At 37.7% G+C, this 26,484-nt stretch overlaps 1 protein-coding gene across 5 annotated transcripts in view; it reads right to left on the bottom strand.

The window, feature by feature from the left end:
• Nucleotides 1-26,484, bottom strand: part of NCK2 (NCK adaptor protein 2) — an 85,811-nt gene that overhangs the window by 48,909 nt on the left and 10,418 nt on the right. For 2 of the 5 annotated variants that reach the window (XM_017817390.1, XM_017817391.1), the window contains one exon: nucleotides 4,990-5,061. The gene's annotated coding sequence lies outside the window, so the exon portion shown is untranslated. Of the gene's footprint in view, nucleotides 1-1,733; nucleotides 1,820-2,356; nucleotides 2,390-4,989; nucleotides 5,062-22,630; nucleotides 22,650-26,484 lie in introns of those variants that run through there. The other 3 variants (XM_017817388.1, XM_017817393.1, XM_017817392.1) reach the window with 3 other exon arrangements.

Here is a 26,484-nt window from a genome sequence, read left to right as displayed (position 1 = left end):
ATGTCCAAAAAACACCTACAGGCCAGAATCCTTAGTCTGACCTTTGAGCTGTCATTTTCCTCTACTTCTGCTAAACCACAGGCAGGGAGCAGGTCACAAAAACCAGCAGGCTTCTGATCTCACTGCTGCAACCTTTTTACCTTAAGAATACAAAGCAGCAGCTTCTCCTCACTCAATGGGGACACCCCCATTTTGGCCACAAAATGATGTTACATGGAAGAGGGCCTACAGCTCACAGGCCAAGACTTCAGGAAGTCTCAGTAATTTACTGCAATCAGAAAGTATGTTACAGCAGCCATGCACCTAAAGAGTGCCTGAAGCACAAGTCAGCAGTTGAGAATGCAAGTTTCTATTATCCCTTTGACAGTAAATTCAATTTCTAAGGAGCACAACTGTCAAAGCCTTGCTTATGAGAGCTAGTTTCAAAACCAGTTTTATAAACACACATGCACACACACACACACACACACACACACACACACACACGGTTTGTAGTTCTAGTCAAAACATTCAAGTAAACTCAAGATGTCACACCCTTTTGTTTTGAGATAAATGCTTTAGCTTACCAAGCACCCAGGTCTTCATTGTAATGAACCAGTACTCTTTCTAGCAATAATGGGACAGACATTTCCAGATCCTATGCAAATCCAGGGCTGGCAGAAAATACCATTCAGTAATCTTCAGGGAGAACTAAGAAAGGAAAACTAATACTCTGACTGTTTAATCTTGAAAAACAAATTCAGAGATCAAATATGAAGAGATGTCTAACCCTCATTCAACAGCATTTTTGGGGCTGGTATGTGATAACTTGAGAATTAATGGTATGAGACAACTGAGCTTATCAGGGTATGTGCTAAGAGCTACAGATTTTGGTGCAAGATAGAGAATTCAAAATCAGCCTTTTGGGAAAATCTGGATCCCCCAATGATGATCCCCCATGATGAGAAATGATCTCTCTGATATCACCTGCTGTAGCTACTTGCATAAGAGACAGATACCTAACTTGTGCATAGGAACACGTCTGCTAAAATGTCAGTATTGCACATTAGAAAAAAAAAAGTCAGGCTAGAGGTAAATTTTAAATTGTTAGTAGGAAGATGTGAAACAAGCTGTCACAAGACAAAGACGTGCTAAAAAAATGCAAGGACTCAAACTAGTGAGGAAAAAACCCAGTGTGAGTAGCAATGACAGTAGCAGGGGACCTGCTGGAAGCATTATGCATACAGCTGCTGAATCAAAAAGCAGAAGGATCATTTAAAAGAAAGAAGGAGTCGATAAAAGAGCGTGATGGAGCAGGTAGCAAAAAAGCTTCACAGAAGCTCTATTATGTGGAACAACTAAGAGCAGCTGACACAGACAACAGCCTCCAAAATAAGGAGGGATGAGAGCTGCAGGTGATCCCTGAAACAAAAGGGTGTGAAGAGATAGCACAAAGGAAAGCAGGAATTAAATCCACAAGACTGTTAAGGAACTTGTGATATCTTCAAATGAGACTGAAACCTAAAATCAGGGAAAGAAAAAGAGACTGTAAAAGGCTTGTATCTATATGCATGTTATTCTATGCTTCATGTTGCTGCTGGCATAAAAAATAAACAGAACAAGCTCATTTTCTCAGTCCTCTCTGCTTAGTACAATTGGAGCTTTGTTACTACAGTGCAAACAGCAATTGTAATCCAAGATTAATTAACCAAGTTATTAGAAACAGAATTCCACAAGAAATATTCCACACTAACCTTTAAATAGTCTGTTCTGTGAAATTCACCAATTTCAGCAGTTATCCAGTGTCCCACTAGGTAACACACACGAAATCATTCACCAGATACTGAACAAGACAAACGCATGTCCAGTCTCTTCCCATTCATTACAAGCCCAACTGTTTTTAACATCATAATACATTTGATGCAATACATACCATTTGAATATGGAATGTTACATTCATATGGAACGTTAAGAACACTATAGAAAACACACGTTTACATTTTTAGCCATATTTCTGTGACATAACAATTTTAACATGAACAATGAATCATTTAAAGTTCCCTCAAAGCCTACACACCAGAAGAACTGCCTTCCAGCTATTATCAAATGGCCTTCAACTGATTTAAGTGACCTACACCAATGCCAGCTGCATGCACGCTGCTGCAAAGCACCAGCTCAAGCAGTCAGCCCTAAAGAGCTACAAAACAGGCATGGCAACCAGAGACAGGGGACCTCTCTGAAGTGTCTGCATTCAGATGACAAATGCTTCTTTATGGGGCAGTCACATCTTGGAATAACTCAATGGCCTCAGATGCTAATCTGCCTCCTCCTTCAGGAGGACTTGGGTTCACCACCCCTCCCCTGCACCAATACAGACCTATTGAACTACACTGTGCTGGTACAAGGACTGCTCCTGGTCCCCACATCCCAAAAGCCTCAAGCCAACTTTCCCCAGCATATGACTCTATGTAACTCACTGAAGTCACAAACACTTTCAGCATCTCGGAATATCCTCCCTGTGATGTAGCTTAACTGCATAAGCTATTTTTAAGTGTTTTTCAAGATCATATTCTAAGTCACATCAGTTGTCCCTCAAAAGTGCAGTGCATATTTAAATCTACTAATAGAAACTGGTGGAACACCTGGATATATTTATTTAGAAACCACAGAAACAGGGGCTCAATAACCTGTTCTGTCAGTGGCATTCCTCTGAACACTGGTTAAGACACCAAGGTTGTTCACTAATATATATGAGTGAGCTAATTTGTACCCAAGTGTAACTATTTTACATACATTAACTCAGCTATATTCATGAGAAACACGCTAGATTCTTTCCAGCAGGCAAAGTATTTTTGGCTTAGAAAAAGGGACACTCTGGATGACAAGAAAGCCAAAGTCCATACTGGCTATCATACCACAAAACTACCTGCATCAGGAAAAACATGGTCATTGTTTTATTTTAACTGAAATGAATTTTCACATATTGATGAAAGCTGTACAGTGTTCTCTGATGAGGAATCCACATGGACTGCAGTTAAAGCACAAATGCAAAGGCCATTTGTGGACTGTAACATGTACTATTGATACCTACAGCCATGAGTTGCACCTGAAGCTATCAAAGCTGGAAAAAAATAGACAATTGATTCTCAATCAATTTTCATATTATTAGTAAATTAAAACATGGCTGTATTTCAAGCAAAGAACTACAATTACTACAAAAGAGAAACAGAAAAATGGAGCAAAGAAAAAGCTAAACCAGAAAGTACTAAAATTACATAATTCAGGTAAGATCAATTAATTTGGGGTGTATACCTGTTGTTATGGAACTGTAGGAGTGGGCTGAGAGTGTTCTTCCCTACTGTCCACAATTACAGGTCATGCCACTAGCATAACATAATGGGCAGTATTCTATAAATTCATTTATTATATTAAATGTTTGTAAATGTATTTAAGTAATACTAAAGTTCCATTCAAAGGCTTAAAATCAACACTTTAGGAACCTGGGATAACTGGCATAATTACAGAAGATCAATTTTTTTTAAGGGAAAGGAATCCAAACATCTACTCATCATATACCTGTAATTCTCTTCATAACTGTCAGAATCAAAGTTTATCATAACTAACTAATATCAAACACTTAGAACAAGTATTGCTTTCCTCAAAAAAACCTCAAAAATTAACAACTACAAACACGCTGAATCATAGAAAAATACTTACACTGATTAGTTAAAAAGGCCAGGGTTATAAAATTTTTTAGTACATTTAAAGATATATCTCAGATAATTTGAAAATATAGCGCAAAAGCCCATTATCTCACAGATTCTACCCTAGTACTTCAGAATTTCCTTTTCAGTTTGAAGGAAATCGAATCATTCACAAAACCAAACAGAGATGTTATACTTAAGACTGGATTGCATTTTTAATTCTAACTAGTTCACCTGCACTTTATTGAAAAATTAATTCTAATTTCAATATCTCATAACACTTCACTGAACAAGTGTTTAACAGAACTCACAACAACTATCAAGGCACACAAGGACTTCATATATTGCTTTTCATTTGAAGGTTCCAAAATGTCAATAATTGGACTTCATAACTTCCCTCTGGAGAAGGTAACATTACTTTTATTCTATAAACAGAGAATTTGAGTAAGAAATAATAAATCCACCTGGTAAAGTAATGAATGAAGCTAAGATTCTGGCTTTTCTGCTCCATGCTGCAGCCACTACAATGCTGGTTATTCATTCAGTGTTCTGCCATTTTGCTTTTACTTTTCAGGACAATTGTAATGAGTTTCATTTTGTTAAAGGTTTCTGTTGATAAATCACTGTGAAGCCACAGAGATCAACTACAGTTACTAGAAATTTACAGCAAGATACACAAATTAGCAGAAAGAAGACAGCCAGACTAAACACAGAAAGAATCCTAAGGGAACATCAGCTTCCATAAGGCCACATCAGGTCTTCAGTGCTTGCCTAAGATACTCTCTATAAATTGAATGCAATTCTGTTCTGCTGCCAGAGAAAACACAAAAACCTTCTTTCCTCTCCATACCTTCAATACTCAGTACTTTACTCTCAGTACTCTCAAAGCTATTACCTAGTTTTTAGAATTCAATCAAAGAGTAATATTAAGCCTGCTGCACCACAGACTATGGCTGGGTGCTAGTCCTCCATACTTCCCACACCACCATGTTGTGCCTTCAGGGGAAAATGTCCCAAGACAAAGCAGTAGGTAGCAGGAGGCAGGAGCCACAAAACAATATCTAGTGCTTAATTAATAGTCTGAGCCTATAATTTTTTCTTGGTTTTTTTTCTGAAAGTAAGAGCTAGAACTGATTTGTCCCAGATCACCGACAGAAAAAGACTTGCTATTTAATAATTCACACAGCAGTCAAAAAAAAATAAATATAACAACTACACTGCCATATAAGAGCCGAAATCAAGCAATACATCCAGTGCACTTGTTATCTTTAGTTTCATAAATAACCATTGAACTTGAATCACTCACCTTTGGCACACTGTTAAAAGGATCCAGGCAGTGAAAGGCAAAACTCTCCGACAAAGTTATATACACCACCGTCTGAAACAATAAACAATACGTATTTTAGTTCTAGCACTAAACTTAGAAGACCTACAAGTAGGTAATTTAGTTTTCATGCTATCAAAATCTCCTATGAGATGCTAAAGAGCAGTCAGAATGGCTTGAACTTGATTCATCTGTTTAGCACAAACAGACTCCATTTCATATTTAACTTCTCTCAATGAATACAAGGTCATTTTATCTACAAACAATCCAAACCATCTACAAAGTCAGCCTTCATAATACTGAGAAAAATCAGTAAGAAATGGAATTAAAAATTTAACCTAGTTTTAGAAAGATTATATTTTAAAAAGCACCATTATCTTCACTTTCATATTAGTCAGTTTAACTTGTCTGTATTTCCTACGAGAAAGGAAACACCATTGCATGTGGAAAGAACGTACACCAGCAAAAGCATAGCCAGCAATTTTGTGGGGCATCTGAGTATTTCCACCCAGGAGGCACTCACACCCATTGGGATGTGTAATCCAGATGGATTAGTACCACACGTGGCTTGGGGCCCCCTGGCACAAGAGAGAGCGACCCAACAAAAGTGAGCTCTGACAAGAGGGGGCGAAGCTGCTCGTAGGGTTTAAGAACTTTGTTGAGGGAAATTCTGGTTGGATGTAAAGAAGCCATGAGGGTCGCTAAGCACAGCCACATGCCCCCTGAGAAGTGATGGGCCTTCTTCCCATGCCTCGAATTCTACTGGACATGGCCCCAGCTGCAGCCTCAGCTCTGCCAGGTGCTGGATGGTACAAGCCTCCAGAGGTCCCTCCTGGCCTCCATTGTTCTGTTAAGTATTTCTAGCCACAGAAGTTACTGTTCAGAAGAGACTTAAGAGTATTTAAACATTTTTTTCTGCTTTTTAATGACCCTTCTAACTCCATAGGATGTCTGACAAATTAGGCAGCATAAACCCATTAAGATCCAATTCAAAAAGAAGAAAAAAAATTCTGAGCAACTTCCTGTGCTGCAGCCTCTACCTCTGAAGGAGGATGTGTTACAACTCCTACGCAACCTGAGGGCACTCAAGCACAAATGTTTCTGTTCAAAGTCTTTTCTGAACAGATTCCAACCAGTTGTCACTCTACAAAAGCATCCTATGAAGAAATTAAACTTAAAAGAGCAATTCATCCAATGATCCCATGCATCATAGCAAAGCAAGGGAAGAATAAAAAGTATTAACAAAGGTATTATAAATACCTTACACAGATGTTTAAAAGGGAGATTGAGACTTCCACTCACTAATAAGTGGAGTAAGAGAACTACTAAAGCCCCAGTTTGACAGATATTTAAGCATAAACATATTGTTAGGGGGTAAAGCACGAAAGACTCTCTGCCTCTCAGCTCCTGGCAGCTCACCCCTTGCTCCCCAGCAGCTGCGAGGGGAGACCAAACATTTCCAGCCCTCCTGAAAAACACACAAGATTAAAAAACCCCCAAACAACAAAAGAGTCATGGAAGGTAGCAAATAATGAGGAAGTGTTATTCCAACAGAATAACAGAAGAGCCTCCTGATCCAGTTCAGCACCTGAATGAAGATAATGCCTTTGACAGCAGAAAGTAGACAGGACTGCAGGGTGACCAATCCCTTCTCCTCTGCCAGGTGGTGGCTGGAATACCTGCCACCCCACCTGTGTTTTCAGCTTTCTGCAGACACAGACTGCAGGCAACCACATTTTGCTATATCAGTTTTCCTAACCAATTATAGACCTTACCTGTGTTCTCACTGAAAACAGCTCTATCGAAATTACAGGGCAGATATCAAGTAACTTGGAAAGATACTTTAATAAATGAAGCAACACTAAAACCCTGAGGCAGAGCAGATATATTTTCCTGCTGGCTGGATGTTCTGTAGTACATGTTTTTCTCCTGTCAATAATACAAGGACTTTTTTAATATTAATGGGGAAATGTAGGAAAATAAAAGTCTTCATTTTTTGGTACAAGATCTTCTGAATAGTACTATCTTTCCTTTTCCTACCTCACAAATTATCTACAGCCCATTACTATCTATTACTGAAAAGCTATACCAAGCCTCTAATTTTTTTTGTTTGGTTGGTTTTGTTCCTTAAAGAAAAACCCAACACTCTCTCAATTACTACTTCCATCTTCACAAATGCACACTTGCATACTGAATGTGTGTTTGAAAGTGAGCCAAAAACAATACTGTTCATCACCAATACTTGAAAAACTAATCAAAACAGACCAAAACTTCACCTAAAACATTGTGACTTACCAAGTGACTCAAATTCAGGATGGAAACTTGGACCTCAAATATTCACTTATATTTAAAATATGTTCCTTGAAACAACCTTTCAGTTACAGAAGTTCAGGACCTTTCTTCTCACAGAGCAAAAAATGGAAACAGTGGTTAGGGTCTGGGACTACCTGCCGCCAGGCAGAGTTTGCACCAAAAAGAGGGTTTTCTGATTCTTCTGCTGTGTCCTACCAGCCAGGACTACAGACAGAAATATTTGATAGCAAATTGGGATTGCTGGGGGACGAACTGTTAAACTTGGAGAATACAAAATCATTTTCAACCACCTTCAAAAGCCTTGCAGCATGTGGGGCAAACACTGTCCACCCGAAAGACAAAGTGGCACAACATCAGAAACCTTGGGAAATCAAATCAACAACTTTTTTTGAATGGCAGCAAAGCAAACAGAGGCACAGAGCTGGGCAGTCATGTCCCATGGCATCCCCAGGGCCCATCAATTCTGTAGCATGATGCCCATTTGTCACATCTCACTCAGTACACAAACTAATGCAGTAATGTCGGCCCTACTGCATGTAAACTGCCACAGCTCCTTACCACTCATGCCAGTCTTCATAGTCTCACTTTACTTGAGGCCCATAGCAGAGGAACAGAAGACAATGATAAGGAGCAGAACACATGATTACAAACATGCAAGGCAGAAAGACAAATTTGTCCACACCTTAACAGTATCCTCAATGACTCATTTGTTTTCTAGACCAAAGTCTTCCAAACACAAGAACTATACAGATCCCACTGTAAAAAGCCCTTTTCAACAGCCAGAAATACAAGTTTGACCTTGAGGCTTGAAAACAAGCACCAAAAGGTAAATATCAGTAACATCTAAGCACCTTATATTTCACTGTGTAATCTTTAAAGATGACAACCTCAAAGAATAAACTAGGGTCCTTGTAATGATTGCGCTACAAGTAACACCCACAGTTATTAACCGCCTCTCCTTTCACTAATAGCTCTAATGTGCCCCATTTTCTTTACCTCCATGGTTAAAATCCAGATTCAACCTTATAGCACCTATTTCGATGACAATTCTCTCAGGCTCTCTTCCCAATACCCAGCCACCTCCTATTTATTCCTGACATGAAATAGCTAAAATAATCTCTTTGATACTTAATATGCTAATACACAAGAATGATCTGACCATAAACCTGTACCGCACAGAGTGGAAATTTTAACTCCAATTGACGTATTACTGGTGACCTTCTGGAGAACAAATGAAAAGCATCACATTAATACAAATTCTCCTGTGGAGAAGATCAAGCTGGCAATCTGCCAGTTCATTACACCATCTAGCTTCACTCCAACATTAAATATTGCCTTTCTTTGTAATTGACTGAAATACACTGGAGCAATTGCAGGTAACCACTCTGGGCTATTAAAGTATTCCATTAAGACTTCTCCATTAGGCAGATATTTCAAATGAAGTTACATCAAAATAGGCTATGTTCAAAATATTTTAACTATGCAGACAATTGGGCAAGCACAATCCAGTTTCGTGGAGCAGCAAACAGATCAGCCTAAGTACTCAAAGGCTCAAATTTGCCTGATTTTGCTTAAAGGGAAAAGAAACCCGCCACATTTATTTAAGACTCTACTATATGCTCAGTATTTTAAACCTCCTAGTCATATATATCCGCTCAAAACTCACTTACTATTACCTTCTTCTAAAGCTAAGAAAATGGTAATATTAAAATAATACTACACTTTCAGACTCAGTATGAAATACATGGAGAAAACAGAAAGGAGGACTGGATTCACATCATATTTAAGGTTTCAGAAAGACAGCAAATTGCGATGCTGCATTATAATACATGTAAAAGAAACAACCAAGTTAAAAGTCCTTTTATGCTATGTACTCTACACAACTAAGCTTTTCTCCTCTTAAGATTGTGGTTCTTTAACAGCAAAGAAGCAAGTGAAATGAGGCACGAGAAGAGGTTCACTGCCTTGCATGCAGAAAAGACATGCAAGGAAATATTTGGACTTGTATGCCAGCTGTAAAAATGAGACTAGCCCTTGAAGCAAAGACAAATTTCTGTGTTTAAATGGGCTTTTTTAAGCAGTTCAGGTTTGGAGCCATCACCAGAGGCTGCACAGTTTAGCCTGAGAAATTCATGTCTCAGAATTCTGACACGTGCATCTTCTCTGTGCTCCTATCTGCCATGCCAGAGCTGCAGTACACCTCCCGGTTGTGCTGTTTGTATCAAAGAGGAAGCAGTTGGACACGTATCATTGGTCGTTCAAATAACTATTTTATTTTGGGGGGGGCGGGTAGGAAGAGAAATGCAGCCAGAGAAAACATGCTTGTCTCACACTCATCACATGCAACCAAAGAGACTACGCTGACCTATATTTTCATTTAACTCCTGCAGTCAAACGCATATTCTCTACAGACTGGTGTATACACAAGATGTTTTCAAAAAACAAGACTATTTTTTACATCTGCTTGCACAACCACCAACTCCTGATCTACTCATGAAACACAAGTAGCTGGTTGTCTAAATAATATCAGTATTTAAAATAAACACTACCAGTGCCAGATGCCTTATATGTATATCCTCCAAATACATGAATGACCAGCACCTTTTTAAACTGGAAAGAAATGAGGAGGGTTACATCAGTTAGTGACTGCACCTGCTAAGAATTCTACAACATATATTGTAAAAATCCACATTATTTTAAGAGGAATCACATACTTCTTACATTCTTTCAGCTCTCCCCTAAAAGTCTGAGCTATTAAAAGGTATTAAAACAGCTGATGCTGATACCAAATTACTACCTAAACTCACTGTAATATGCAATTTTTTTAATTCCTGGATTAAGTAGGATTTTCTATCTTGATACTTGCTGATATTGATCTAATTCATATTTGATTATGCTGAGCTGCAAACTTCCAGGGCAACCCCTGCACGAGAAAAAGAAAAAAACGACAAAGCAGAGTGGATAAATCACAAATAGGAGGCCAGGAAGCTTCCTGCCCAGGAAGGCTACAAACTCTTTGAGAGGACATGTAATACTGCAGTCTCAAAATCAAACAACCCCCACGCCCTGCCCAAAACCCCACATGTATCTGTTGTTCAGACTGATAATTAAGCACCAAAATAAGTGCAAGCTGTGTCCAATCACACTCTGCAAGCTGAAAGAGGCTCACAACAAAGGTACTATGCCACCAAGATAGCCCCAGGTATTTTAAGCATTCCTATTCAAGAACCATGTGTGAAAGGTGAAGTATTCAAACTCTGTTTTAGACCAATTCCCTGATTTTTCCTTTTGCATTACAGCAAGGAAATGGATCTCATAATCTTTCTTGTTCTCCTTATTTAAGGGTTTAGAAGCTGGCTATGTAAGTATATGTATAAATATCCCTAAAGCCCACATAGGAGAAGCAACAAAGGTCTTGATTTATGCTTAGGACGGCTCTAACCAGCTCAAAAACCTTTACAAATGTATCCTGAAAGACCTGCATTACCAATTATAACTGCAAATAGACAAGCAGAAACCAAACTATATGTACCAAGGTTGTTCATAAACTCTAAGTATCTCTAGGGAAAGGTAAGGATTAGGCTTCAGCCTTAGGTAATACTTAACTAAGCATGCTTCTCAGGCCATGGTTTGAGCATGAGATAATTATTTTGGTTTCCTTAATAGGATACTTTATTATTCAAATTATAGATTTCATTTTTAGAAACATCTTAGCATCTATAGCTAATTACTTTTCTTCAGAATTTTATAAACTAGTATTTGGTACATACATTCTAATAATTGGTTCCATTTGAACTTCAGCCTTTTTCTGATTGATAATTTAATGTTTTGTTTGTAAAAACTGCACAACAACAGTCTTTTCCATTAAATATAAAATCAGCTCAGAGTCTTTGAGGATGACCTCAGGGGTTAACAACTCATCAGCCCAAGCAGCTCCTTCCGAAATTTATTTTTCCTATTGCATCTTTATGTAAAACATTTTAATGGCAAAGACATATATGATCCACCGAATCATACCAGTTCTTCCAAACCTCTCTACTCAAGTCTGAGCTTTTAATTCAATACTTGTGGATTTTAGGACTGTGAAAAATGACAACAGAAAGCATTTTAATATACTCTTTACAGTAATCTAGTAACCTGCACTTGTAAATTACTGAAAATGCACCCCCCCACTGCAAAAAGCCATTCACAGATGCCTTTTGGAGAAGTGAAAACCACATACTCCAATGAATTAACTGCCACAGAAGGATGTAACACTAACTCAGTATCAGAGAAACACTAGGGAGAGACAGCTGGTTACCACTCGTAGCTAAGACGACTAAGTTTAAAATAAGCAAATAAATCTCACAGTTAAACAGTTTGAGAAGACTTCCTTTGGGGCGAGATGTAACAGAAAATGGACTGTAGCAGGGGCTACAGACAGTCAGGTAAGGCAGACTTAGCCCACTGGCAATTCAAAGTTAAAGGCCGACTGCAATCCTTATTGGAGTTCCTGTTCTGGTAAATTATTCATTCTTCCTTAGTCTGAAGAAATGTCTGAGTTGATAGGATCACTACTTCCCAAGAACACAGTTCCCCAAACCACCTGATTTTTAATTCCAAGTTAACCATCAGAAAAGCAGTTGAAGCAGTTTTTGCCTGAACCGCCAGAAATTTTGCTTTAGGTTGACAACAAGAAGAGAAACGTTAACACATCTTTGGTTCCACCACAGCACACAGCAGCTCTAGCTGCAGGCTCTGCTATTACTGCTGTTAGAAAGATAACTAGGTATTCCAAAATCTCATCATACCCAAATAAAATTTGGCAACAGCCTATCTTCTGAGGATTTTAGCAGTGATTTTCTTCCTTTCATGTCTCATATTCATTTGATGGTGCCTTATTCTACTTATTTTAATCATGCCAATTCAGTGGCAGATTACAAATGAAAATGCAATAGAAACATTGAAGGCCCTGTAACAATAGTCAAAACAAAGATTTCCTATGGCAGCTGTCAAATTAATGACATCTCCAAAGCTATCTAAGTGCAGTATCTGGGCAGAAATCCAATTATGTCAATTCTGCCTGAATACTCCAAAAGATAGTCCTACTGGGGTTAGAAGTAGAAATAATTTTAAGTGCAGATTAGCTACATAAGCAGCTCCACTCTTGAAACCAGAACAAGGGACCAAAAACCTAAAGGCATGACATTTATCTGGACACAAGGGAGAGGAAAAAAAGAACTGTTAGACATCTGGCAAAAGGTCAAAGCCAATTACCTTGTCCAAATTTGCCCCCCAAGATAATAGCTTCTACGTTCACTTCTTTGAAAAAAGACATATTGACTCAAAGTAATTACAAATATTTCTGCTTACTTCTACATCCTCCACTGTCATTTTGTTTGTTTCAAAACTTCTTTTTCCCAATAAAACATTAACAGCAGTAGTATAACATGCCAACTCCTCAGAAGCATGAAACAAATTTATCTAAAATATACATAAAAGAAAATACTATTCTCCCTTATTTTGACAAAGGGTATTCAGGGCTTTTAATTCAAGAGTATGATATCTCACTGACTTTGCTGCTTTCCTTAAGCCATTTCAACTGCTGATTTTCCTTTCACTTTGCAAGTGTCTGTCTTAGTGCTTAATTATGTGGCAAATTCAGTTTGCTGAACCGTGCCATAGGATTCTGTTTATTTGTTGTTTTAAAACAGACAAGGATCAACCCAGAAGGGAGTCGGAAACTGTCTTTTAAATCAACTAAGAAAAAAATACAAGGATTTTTTTTTTTCTTTCTTTTCAGGCATATTAAAATAACTGTTCTTGAAACTACAGATGAACATAAGTTTATCTGTTTTTTTAAATTAAACTACTCAAGATATGAAATTAAAATAGATATTATTTTAATTAAATAGTAATAAAGATATTATGAAATTAAAATAAAAACTGCACATCCCAAGTAACTGGAGCAATATGTACTGGTATATACATTCTACCTAGAAACATATCTCTGTTATGAGTAAACCTTTAAATAAATATATTATAAATGAATGATGATGAATAATAGCAGACTGATTAGACAAAGCTTCTAATCCTGATATGTCTGCAGAATGGAGAATGCTTTCAAAAGTAAGGATATAACTCACTTCACATATATCATAAGTGCTTCTGCTATCAACATGATATAAAATTCAAGAGAATGTCAAGCATTCATTATGAACTAGCCTATATTTAGGATTACTCCAGGCTTGTGCTTCTTTCACCAAGACTCACATAGATAGAGGTGGATGTTTCCTGTTGCTGTTTGATTGGGTTTTTTTCCTGATCACAGTCATAAAGGATACTCAGAAAAGTCTGAAAATAAGAACTCTTTTTGGTCAAAATGTGGTATGTTCTAGGATGTACAACTAATTCAAAAAGAAACTTAAAAACCCCCAGATAATACACAAATGCAGGGTTGCACTCCAGAACTCAAGATATCCTTAATTCAAAATCAGTGCCAATGAAGAGTAGCTAACATCTTCACCTGCTCAGGGCACTTAATTTCAAAATCCTTTTTAGAGGTATTCACAGAGACCCTTTTGCAAGGCAGTAGTTTTGGATATTATCAGTTTGGACCAAATTCAAATCAGTAACCCATCGTGTTTTTCTGCTGTTAAAGCATAACTTTCAATATAAAACACAATAATTTTAACTAAACTTGTTATTAATATACTTTACTGTATTTACTTACAATGAAAATAATAGTTTATCTAAAATAGTTTCCAACTGAATCATGCAGTCAATGAGGCTGTCAGAAACATTTTGACAAAGCCTAGAAGAAAATTCTTGAGCTACAGTTTTGCACTTTTTTAAAGTTTAAGGATATATAAAAGGAATCTATTTGTTTTCAGTTCTTTATTATACGAGACTTCATTTTTGCATTTACTCTCTAGAATACACTGAGCGCAGTACCATGAATCCTCCTTCATGTCACACAGGCACTGCAAATCCAATTATTACTCTATTAGGTCTCATTTAAATCCCTACAGTAGGAAAATAAACTGAACAAAATGAGTATCAGCACGTTTTTCAACCACCTTTACAGTATGACATAGCTAGCAATCCCAGCTTAATAAAATTTCATTTACAAGAAAGGTAGCTCTGAATTTTCTTTGTCTGCCAGGCATTTCAGAAAGACTTGGGAAATGCCTCTTCTTCCCACCATCCCTTGAAGAAGCCGGTTGGCCATTGCTATTTCATGCTTCTCAAACACCAGTGCCTTCTGCCTGTGGCACAGAAGTGTTCCTGTCTCAATGCTCAAAACATATGCAGACCCTACTAATAACCACCAAGCAAATTCAACATTTACTCAAATGGTGTCCCAGTTGTTGTTTTCTTGTTTGTTAGGTGCTGTTTTGTTTGTTGTTTTCCAAAGATTTCCTGGGTAAGGAATCCTTTGACACAGGGTGACACCAGGTTGGAAAGCAGCGGGGGGAGATCAAAACAAAAACCCCACTAATCTGAAGGATACTGAAAAAATGATGGTATTTTTAAAAACAAGCTCTTATCCTATCTGGATGTAAAAAACTATCATTGCTAAATACTGCAAAGTAAATTTGCACAACTTTCAGAAGCTCTGAATGCTTCACCACTTCAGTGCACCTTCATTTATGGATATATAATAATCACGTGTCCCTCTACCTTCATTACAGTCTTTACAAATCTCATCCCACTACCCAAAAACTGATGTTTATAGATGTCCAGGTCTGTCCTTCATTATGGGAATAGATAACCCAAAGAAAACAAATAAAAAAATCCCTCATTTGTAGTTAGCACTCATCACAGTCAAAGCTCTCATTGAAGGATACGCAAAAGCCTTGCTGAATAGCTCTTTCTTAATAGCTGACCTGACTAAATCATCTTCCTCATTCAGGCTAGCAATCAAAATGTCATGATGACATTTAAACACATGATCTGTTGTTAAAAATCAAAAGCCAGAAAAACATATGCTGTCCACTTTCAAACATAGTCCCCAAACACTGTTTCTAGGACAGATAGGTTCAAAGTGTCAAGAACAGACTTTTAAATATTTCAGCCATTTCATTAAGCAATTTTAGTTACAATTTTATTAAATTTTGTCCTTTACATGCCTACTGACAACCTGAGAAACAGGTAAGTTCCAGGTTGAGGGAGAGAGGATACTGATGGAGGAAAGGAGGGCAGTTAAGCAATTCCAAGGTTCATACTCCAATTCCATAATTAAAATTGGAAGATCTAGGCAAGAGCTTTCTCTGTGTGGAGGAGATCATAAAGACAACAGCATTGATGGTTGTTTTTTCTTTCTGCTAGAAAAGGAAACAAAAGAGGGAGGCATTTTCCCATGCATAATACTCACATGGGCTTTTCTAGTGCATTTCCATAGGGTTTTTTCTGCATGCTCTTTAAAATGCCTTTAAGGACCTTAAGGAACAGAAACCTCACTAACAGAAACATGAAGATACCAGCTTCATGATCCAAATGTCTTTGCCTAGAAATTAAGCTAAGAATATAATCTCTGAGTTTTTTAAAGCTAATAAAGATCTGAAAATTGTACTTCTAAATCACAGTTAACTTTAAAGGAGGTGGAACGATATCTCCTTTCCGCAGGATTTTAATTAGATTTGTTTTCTTTGTAATCTAACATTCCTTTCAATAGGCTACGATGGCAAATATGGGTCCTTTAAACATCCTCTAGGGAAGTTACACCTCTCAAACTGCAAAAGAGCACAAACATCCCACACTGCTTGAGAACCCGAAGTCTATTGCCATGAAGCCTAAGAGTAACAATCTCAGAAACTCACTGTCAATTGCTAAAGCATACACACAATTTTTCTTCAAACAAATCAGTTATAGTAACCTTTCATTTAGATCAGTGATACCACAGATGCCACAAGTGCTTTCTTCTTGAGGAATATAAAGTAACAGTTCCCAGTAAAATTAAGTGTTTTCAAAAATAGAACCTATATACAGACTATGAACATAGCAAGTGCTTAAATTATGGCTACTGTATTTTTAGAAGCACTAGGTACCTTAAGAAAGCAGTACAACAAGCTTCACATTCTTAGCACATTTGACATATGGTGGAAAAAAAAAAATCACTCCAGGAAGACATCCTGTGCGAACAGGATTCAAAATTCTGGTGATGGTCCAACAGTCAGAAGTAAACATACCCCAGTGAAACAATATCAAGGACAAAAAGCCTGATGCATCATCTAATACTGGTTCTGTCCCCATACATGGGTGTACCACTTATTTCTTTGCCAAAAAAAATTATTCTCACCTTATGCTTTATTAACTTGTACTAACTTTACATGTGCAAACTTAGTTGTTCAACTAGAATTACCCTTATGCTTCCTGCTGATGACAGGCCTTAATGAGCTCAGGCAAGCTCAATCAATATTCAGCATCCCAAAACATACCTAAAACAAAGCAATTCAGGCCTGTTTATTTTTCTTAAAGACATATTACTATCTCGCTTTTTGAAATGCAAAGGCAAGAAAGGACAGAAAAAAACCCACCCTCCAGAGTACACACCCACCGAAATTCTTATCATGTGTAAAAACACTTATTGCTGATCAGTAACAAAGTTTTAAACAAGATAGTGTCACACTTACAAACTGTAAGAATAAATGTTACACACTTTGTTTCAGCTTTGCCGCCTAAAAAAACTGACTGGCTTCACCACAGTAACGTGACTCCCCTTTTCTGCAGAATACAACGTGATGAGAGCTTCAAATTAGCACACTGGGCCTGAGAACCAAACACAAAGCTGTCACAGAGCAAAAACACCTCCTGTTTGAATAAAGCTTCAGATTCTCAAAGGAAGAATCACCTCAAAGGAGGGCAGAATTGTTTCTCTGTCCAGCCTTTCAATGTACCCACAGGCAAAAAACCTTCTCTTTCCTATCAATGCTCTCCTTGGAGCAGAGAGGAAGGAAGACTGTCTGGACCTGCTACTTGAAGACAACTTACGCAGGTGAGCAGAAGAGTAGGTAATCCCAACATAAACACCAGCTTTAAAAAGTCACTGGCACATGTTAGTCAAGTTTATGACATCAAATTAAAGAATAAGCCATCAGACTAATACACACACATCCACAAACTTTGAAAGACATCTTGTATACCTATACAAAAGCTTTACTGAAAAATGGAATGAGATCCTCAAAAATCAATCACAAGACTTCTGTGATTCTCAGCAGGGCAGGATTTCCCCCACAGCTCCAATGACTGAGTCAGGCTAATTACCACCAAATGTTATGAAACAATTCTTCACTAAAAAAGAACCAACCCAAAACAAAAAAATCCAACCACATGCATCTATCATTTCAAAGAAAACTTGCAGAACTAGAAGTATGTGTAAATTGATGGCCTAAGGGCAGCAAGAGTTCTGCTTCAGGTCTACAGAGCTTCTCCAAACAGTACCAACATGTAAATGAGAGTACGAATCTACCAGGGATATATTTTGATTGCTAGACCATGCTATCACATCTTTATTAGTGTCATTACCTGCAATATCTAGCTTAAAGCTTTGATGGACATGCAATCACAATTTCATTTCAGAGGGATCTGCCACATTGCTCCTTGCTGGTGTCTTCAAAGCAAGAGCTTGGAAAGCAGATGTAGTCTTTTAGAAAGGGTCTGGCAAAAACTCCATGCCTTGTGTACAATACAGATTGGGAGACTAGTGTGACAACTCACATGAGAAGGTTGAGCAGTCAAAAGCAGAGAAAGAAGCAGGACAAGAACAGCTGAAACATAAAACTAACAAAATTGAAACCGATGCAGAAAGTTTTTAAGCAATTACCAATTCCCTGCACAGACAGGGAAGGAAAAATACACACAGAAGAGCTATGCAGAGTTTAGTTTTCTCAAGCTGATGACAAACAACCATCAATTATTACAGAATTCAGAACAATTTGACAGAAAATAAGGGTTAGGTAGTAATAGCTTCGGTGTAGACATTGCTTTTCATACACTGAAATTTCAGAGATAATACATTCAAGAAAATTTATACACAATAAAGGAAACACAGTCCATCTACACTGAGTTTTACACTAGAAGATCTCAGGTTTTAGCTAGGGTTTTGCCTTTGACAGCTTAAACTGTAATCCTGAAAGATAAAATACTAATGAATTAGAGCTGGTCTTTCAGAAGGGAAGAACTGGGGAAATGCTTGTTGCTAATTTAGATCCAAGTCAGAGACACATGATGAAAAGGTTTAGCATACAGGGATTCTTCAAATGGCTCGCTATGTGTTCCATTTTGTGACTGTCTCTTATTTAGGTTTCTTTATATGAATATACACAGGATTTCTAGAAAAAGTGGAAGAAGAGACCCCAAACAAATGTATGAAGAAAGAGGACTAACAAATAAAGTGTAGTAATACTCTTCTTAAACCATTTCAAAATCAGTTTCTATATGGATGGCAATTTGAGAAGTGTATTACCATTCTGACACAGAACCTTATGCTTTGAGATTGTTTTGTGTGTAAAGCAGGTAAAGCTAAAAACCCTAAAATGTCTTTTTATTTTATTCCTACCAAAACACACAGAAATTGCATTTCAGAAGTGCCAAATTCCTGATCTCAAATAAACATTACACTGAATACATGCTTAATGTTACATACAGTATTACAGAATTTCAAAAGCAAAGAACAATGACTTATTATTATTGTGGAGTGTTTTATTTATACTCCGGAACTCTTAAAGTGGAATACATATATGAACTGAAGTTTTGTATAAAAAAAGTTTGCTGATGTTATTTTGAAAGAATCCTTTGTCTCAGAAAGAATAAGGTCATTTGGAAATATTTCACGCACCAAGAAAAAAACCCAAAACTAACATTCAGAAGGAAAGGATATAGTTTTCACCTCCTTCAAAACTCCATGAATTTTCCAACAGCTGCCCACTGTCCCCCACAAAAGGACATGCTATCAGCATCACATCCTGTATCCGTTCATGCCCCTGACCACGTCCTTTCACCAAAGAGCTGCCCCATGGCCTGGAGCAGAGTGGCACACACACAGATCCCAAGGGCAGCTCCTGGCCCTCCTGCCTGCCACCTGCAAGAACCAGAGTTCCTGCTCCTTGACTCTCACAAGAAGATTCATCCTTGTCAAACTAATTAATCAATTAACACAGACCTAATGTATCAGTATTTTCCAGTAAGAATGAAAACATTTTTCCACCAGAAGGCTATGTGAGAACATCAGAAATGTTGGTAATTATAAACACATGTAAAAACTGCTGCTTTACATCACTGAAGACCACTCCTTCGCCATCACATTTTTGTTACAAGTGGAGTACACAACATATGCTTTCATTCAAGGTCAGAAATGGCAATTAACTGGCACACAGCAAGTTAAATTGAACCATGGAGATGATCTAACAAGGAAGAAACTCAGAATCTTATCAAAAGCCTTGGGGTTTCATACAAGAGCATAAAGGCTGTGGGTTGGAAGTGCTTATGAACAATTACTGTATCCAGGTACAACACTTTTTAAAAGAAAAAAATGGGGAAAGGATTTAGTAGAGTAATATGATTTCCCCTGTGAACACTCTCTTACTGCTACAGGAAGACAGAATTAATTTTAACAAATTCTACCAGCAAAGCAAATACTGTGGCAAAATACTAATCATTCAAATTACCTCACAAGTAGGTTCCCCCCCCCTTCTATGTAAAGAAAATTTCAAAATTAAATGTCTTTGATTCTGGAGAAAATTCACAGAATTTGTGTAAGCTTACATGAACACAACTGATCGTAATAAGGAACTACCTTATTAGTTTGCCCTCTGCAAGGAGGAGATGCTTTTTCTAACTAAAACCTGACACAATTACCCCAAACATCTTTTCTGCATTTAAAAAGTTTTCAAAAAGTCTCTAGGATTAAAAATAACCCTGGTACAAATACCTTCAGTAATGCTTCCTCAGCTTTTACTAACCAACAAAAGCTTAAGAAATCTACTCGAAGTACAATCAATACAGAACCTTTTAAGGAGACACAGCATACATGTAAAAAAACAGTTAAACAATACGTAAGAATTAAGTTCAGGCATTAGTCTGAAAGAGAGGTTTAGGCACAAAAAGGGTTGGAAATGAAGAATTGAAAATGATAACAGTTGCCAGTAGCAAAAGGATGCTCAGTATTTCTTACCAAAGGGTACTGTAATTAAACCTACGTCCTGAGGACCTCGCTGCCACCGTCCAAGCTTGCTTGGCCCTGGCAGATGAACCTTAAGATTAAAGGGTGGGTCCAGTTCTGTGCATACTGTGTCTGACTTAACAAATCCACTGCGCAGGCTTGAAGGTTTTACCCACATTTGTAAAGCCCTGTAGCGACAGGCAAGGGTCGAAACGGCAGGTGAAAGGTACTGGAACATCAGAACCGTGCTTGATAATCAGAACCATGCTTGATACGTGGATGTCCTGAGCGTCGCTCTGCCCTAATCGCGCTTGTAACAGATGTGGGTAGAGCCCTTCCCAAATCTTCATTCGCGAAGCCTAGCCATGAATTTCTTATCATCTCCCAGAATAAACTGACAGTCCAGCTGAAATTAGTGCATATTTTGAAACATAAATTACACCTACACCTTGCTGCATTAGGATGGTGGCTCAGAAGTAAGCACACAATCCCTCCAGCAGAATGTACTTCAAAGCCTCCCCCCTCCTCTGCCTACAGAGCTCGGCAATAGATAAAATTGGTTTTCATTCATTTCTTCCAGGCACTCTGAAATTCACACATGCACTTCAGAGTGGCTTGAAATCTGGCATACCATATGGCAGTACACTTGTCATTTCCAGAAATATGTTGAATATGGGTTCCAGAGATATAAAGCCCTAATAAAAAATAAAGAAAAACAAAACAAAACCAAAACTCCTGAAGCCAACAAATTCTCCTCAAACACCACTAGCTTTATACTGCGCACAACTGGAGAGCCTGGGCTTTGATCAGGCTTCAAAGAACCTCTTCATTTGCCCCAGAAAATAAATCTGATGCATTTGCTTGTGCAGGCTTATTTCCCTACTGTTTTGCAACTCTGTAAAGTTATTTACACTTGCCTTAAGTGAGACTGAAGTAGAAATGATACATCAACATCAATAGTAGAATTTTACAAACACGTTGCACTTGGAGCACAAAGTGCATGATTTACAAGCTGCAAAACAGCAAAGAATCAGGATCAAGAGTTTTATGGCTATTCCAGTGTGAACCAACTGAAGCAGAAATAATTACTTATTCCCATTCCTGCATACAAAATTTAATGGTGCACATGATGAAGTAACATTCAAAAAAATAACAGAAGAATTAGCAAACAGATTTCTTTTAAACCTGAAAAAGAAATAAGGCTCTCCTGCTGGTTGAAATAATCACGGTCTCTCTAAGCTCAGCAAATTAGAGTGAAATTTCAAAAAAAATTGGCGGAGCTGAACTAAACATCTTGCTGTTGCCAAAATGAGTGAGTCCTGTGCCATAGGTAGAAAGCAACTAATTCATCCTTCTATTATAGTTTTTACTTTCCAGAGATGTCTATTTTCCGCTATTTGCAATCTGAGATGAAATGATCTTTCTTTTCTAAGACAGAAAACTCAGATTAGCAAACTGAAATCAAACAACATTGCATGACCAGAATGAATTTCCTCCTTTCTTTTTTCTTTCAAGGATGGAACCCCAGATCGTGTTATTTTCTGACTTAGATACAGAGAAACATTTACTTTTTTTGCTGGTACAGTCAGCTTTACCTTATTGTCTTTTAACCTCATATCACCTCTTGAAACTAAGTTATCTTAACACACACCTTCTTACCCCTAGGATGAAAACTAACAGCAAGTAGTAAATGTTGAGAAGACCTGCATTGCACATGATACTGTGTTTTTAAACACACACAGAAATCAGGAAAATAATTTTACTCAAAAGGGGTGGATCCTGTAGTCTCTAACAAACTTCACATGTGCATATTCCATAGCGAAATTTGTTTAGGAGACAGTGTACATACACCATTCATCCAGAATGGGGTTGTGACTTGGAAAAGATGGCAAGGAAGTACAGAGGATTCTGCAAACAGATCTTCTGCAATCCAGACCTTCTGCAAAATTTCTATGTATAAGGAAGAAAATCAAGAGCATTTCCACCCTAACTGAGAGAGAACACTTGCAAGCACCTAAAACAATTCATGGCAGCATCACCTAGGATACGTCACATAGCACAAACACTGTTCCGCTATACTAATAAATCATGTTCATCCAAGACTAGGATCCATTCAGCTGCTCCAGCTGATGAGTGTTTCAGCCATGCAGAGACAAGACTACCACATACCTGCCACTCACATCTCCTAACGATGACAGTGTATCTGCTCATTGCTGCTAGAGGCAGTGGGCTTTGAGAAAGCCAGGGTTTTTTCCCCAGGCGTAACAAGCACAGAGCTGTCAGCCGCTGGTGTTGCCATCTAGGGAAGCTATTCCTAGAAAAGCGAGAAAAATGTGTGGGCTGAGCTGAAAAGACAGTGGAGAAATTAAAGCAAGCAGAAGAGTCCTCTGTAATACAAGAGGTGGAGGAAATCCCCATGTCTGCTAAGATTTAAGTTGACGAGCAGATCTCTTCCCCTTTTCCCCCACAGCCAGTAACCAGGTTTTTCAGGTATACTGACTGAGCTTGCGGATAGGATCAAACACAGCTTCCACATGCTACAGTTAAAATTTACTGTGCCTAGGAGACAAATAAAGTATGCTAAATTTCCTGAACATTTTAATATTCATGGGAAGGCAGAATAAAGCCAAACAAAAGCCCTAGAAAGTCTACACTTTACAGAACTTCCTATATATTTTGCAGATTGCACTGAAACCACGTGCTGATGCTGCCAGAACAATTCAAGAACTACCCAAATCTGTGTTTGACAGGTTCAGACCTACTGCAAAGGAAGGAAAATCTGACATGGGAAGCCTAAAAAAGATAATTACTTCAGCATGATATATGGAGGTGTTCCTGGGTAATACAGATGAAATTTCTTTCATTATTCTTTCAATAAAATCAGTTTGAAATTCAACTTTTACACTATCCTTAATTGTAGGTGCAAAAAACAGAAAAGATGCTATTGAAGCCACATGCACTCTACTGTCCTCCCACAACTACTACTACACTGGCAAAAAAACTATTCTAGATAGACAACAGTATCTAGAAAAGCAGTCCTTACACTGCCATACCTAAAATGCCAAGGAGCCACAACTGATTCTCAACTGTGCATAAACTTCTTTTAATCATACTTTTTTTTCACATATGTGCTTTTCTTGACAAAGTCCCAAATCCAAACTTCAGAAAAGTTAACTAAACATATTCATAAGTGGCTTGAGTATCATAACTCAGTTGATTAAATATTTGGAAGAGTTCACCTGGTGGCTTTGAAGTGGAGCAGAGGACCAATTCAGGCCTCTGCAAGTAGTATTATACTCCTTGAGGATCTATCAGTAAAATGGTAACAATCCTTTAGCTAAAGCAAAGCCAAAAGATTCAAGATGGGAAATGAAGCTATAAACAGGAAGAGTGCAAAAGTTTACTTCTCGTACCCAAAGTTAGCAAACTATTACAACATCAGTGTACATGCCAGTAAATCTCTTTTCCTTTCTAACTTACAGATTTAGCCTTTAAAGTGTTCTGTGCACTTTTTCAAGCTCTTGATGCATATTTTAATTCTATACTTAAAGATCTTCCTGCATTCCAAGAAAATTCTTATTATTTTGCTTTGATGCTTGGATGTTTTCCAGATGAAGCTCTAAATTGAAGTTCAGCAGAAAAACGATCAGAGCACTACATTTCAATAACAGAAGCATTGAAAGTGTGGCCTTCAGTGTATTAAACTCATCGCTGGAAGCTACATATGAAAATATATTACCCACCTCAGAAAACTCTCCATTGTTATAATTTGGTCATTTCACACACCAATGATCAATCTCAGCCAAGCACATTCTGTAAGTCCATACATAATGATAAAAAATTAGACATACCAGAGAAAAATTAAAGCTCTTCCTTTGTGAACAAGTTTATTCACCTAGTGATTTCATATAAAAATCACTTTTCTACTGCTTCTTGGTAGGAAGCTAAAGCTAAAGATCCATAAATTGTTGGTTATAAGGGTCAATGACTCAGCAATCTGCATTATGCCCACTTTGCAGCAAAAGCTGATATGCACAAAAAATGACTTTAAAAAACAATCTTGGAAGTATGCCCAAATGAAACTTCTTTTAAAATGTACATTTAAGACTACTAACTATAAATCATGATCTGTTGTCTAATTCTCCCTAAACTCAAGACTTCTGCTTTCCCACTCCCTTTCCTTTACCTACCCCTAAAACTGTAAAAGTTTCAGATTGGTGATGCATACAAAAGCCCCAAAATCAGCAACTGTCAGTAAGTATATTACAGCACATCTACAAGTTGAAAACCCCAGGCTACATCTCAGTACAGAAGAACAAAGACTTTTCATAACAGCAATGTTCTGGAGAAATATTACAAAAAAGATACTATCCAGCTATCGGAAAACAGAAAAACCTAAATAATATTGCTACTGCTATTCCCCCAACACCCTATCACACTGGGATCCAGTGCTGATCATCACACAGTTCTCGCTACAGCAGCTCTCCCACAGAGAAGAGTGGACAAGCAGGAGGAGGATGTTGCATAGTGAAGGAAAGTACAGTGTTAATTTCATATAATTCATCTTAGTCCAAAGCCAGTTCAACTGGTAAATCCTACCCCAATTTGGACCACAGTAGTATTCATAAATTCAGTTCATTTAAGTATTTTAAGTTCAAAATTAAGATTTCTCAAATACCAGGTTGCAGGCATATACATATGAAGGTAGAAAATGAGAACATGATATTCAACAGAATAACCTGTAAGGCACCCTGAACTTACTCCCACTCTGAACAGATACAAGCAAATAGACAACCCTATTTCTGTGCAACTACATGTTTAGAATAGTGAGTCAAAAAAACAATAACGAAAAAATACCTCCATCCAAATCCTATTCACAGCTGTTAATTTAATGGAAAGACTCTTCCAGCATGAAGAATACATGAGTAATAGCCTCCACGGGAACTTTAATAGCAGATCGTTAGACAAAGGGCTTCATAACACAGCAGCTGGATGCCATTCAGCTACCTGACAGCCCCTGCACTGCTTGGAAAGAGTGCATTAACCAGAAGATGTGTATCTCTGAGGCAATGACCAGTGCCCTCTGATACTGCAAAGAGAGCTGAAGGGGGATGGGAGTAAGAAGGCAGATTCAAATGCTTTGAAAGAGGTATTAGAGCAGAGGGCTGCACAATGTAAGACAACATATGATGATCAGTCACACACAGAAGCTGCAGGAACGTACAGATTTCTCCACAAGACAGTTACACACATTTATTTTAGCCTTCCATAAATTTACAGTATTTTAAAACAACTGCACTGAAAATGATACAAAAACAACGCTAAACATTCATTCATTACATTTCTCAATGTAAAAGCATTTTTTTTTTATTTAAGGAAAGGCATTTATTGAGTGAAACATGAGGGAGCCTGCCCCAATACCCTAATACCATTCTAGAACATATTCATGGAAGAAGAAAGTTAAAAACAATTATACAAAAATCTTGTCATATTAGACAGGATACAGTTTTTTCTAGTTTTATGTATTTTACTTTCTTTGCAGAAATATTTCTGCCATATGAATAGGTTACAGTCAACGCAAAAACATGTCCACTCACAATCAAGTTGTGTCCTAACTATCTACAAAATACTGCACATGGAAAAGGACGAGGGAAAAGATTAACAAAGTCGAAACAGAGGTGATCACCATCAGTTTAGAAAGCACAACAATCAAGGTATGCACCAACTAAATCAAAAGTTTTCTTGAATGAAGATTAAGTATTTATAGACTCTGTATAATAAAATCTAAAGGTGCATTTACACAACCACCAAAATTGTGAATTATATTGATACCAGGTGCAAGTATTCTTACTGGGGTTTGGAGTTTTGATTGATGTTGGGGTTTTTGGGGTTGCATTTGTTGGGGTTTTCTTGCATCTAGTAGGCATCACAATTTTAGAAGGACAGCATCAGCAATTTAAACAATCCATTGAAATCCAGCTGCTTAACACTAGGCACAGCATCTTGCTAGCTAGGCACACCCC

This window comes from Lepidothrix coronata, unplaced genomic scaffold, assembly GCF_001604755.1.
Source record: "Lepidothrix coronata isolate B3197 unplaced genomic scaffold, Lepidothrix_coronata-1.0 Scaffold60, whole genome shotgun sequence".
Lineage (NCBI taxonomy): Eukaryota > Metazoa > Chordata > Aves > Passeriformes > Pipridae > Lepidothrix > Lepidothrix coronata.
Note: the sequence above shows the minus strand (reverse complement) of the source record. Positions and strands in the feature narration are given on the sequence as shown.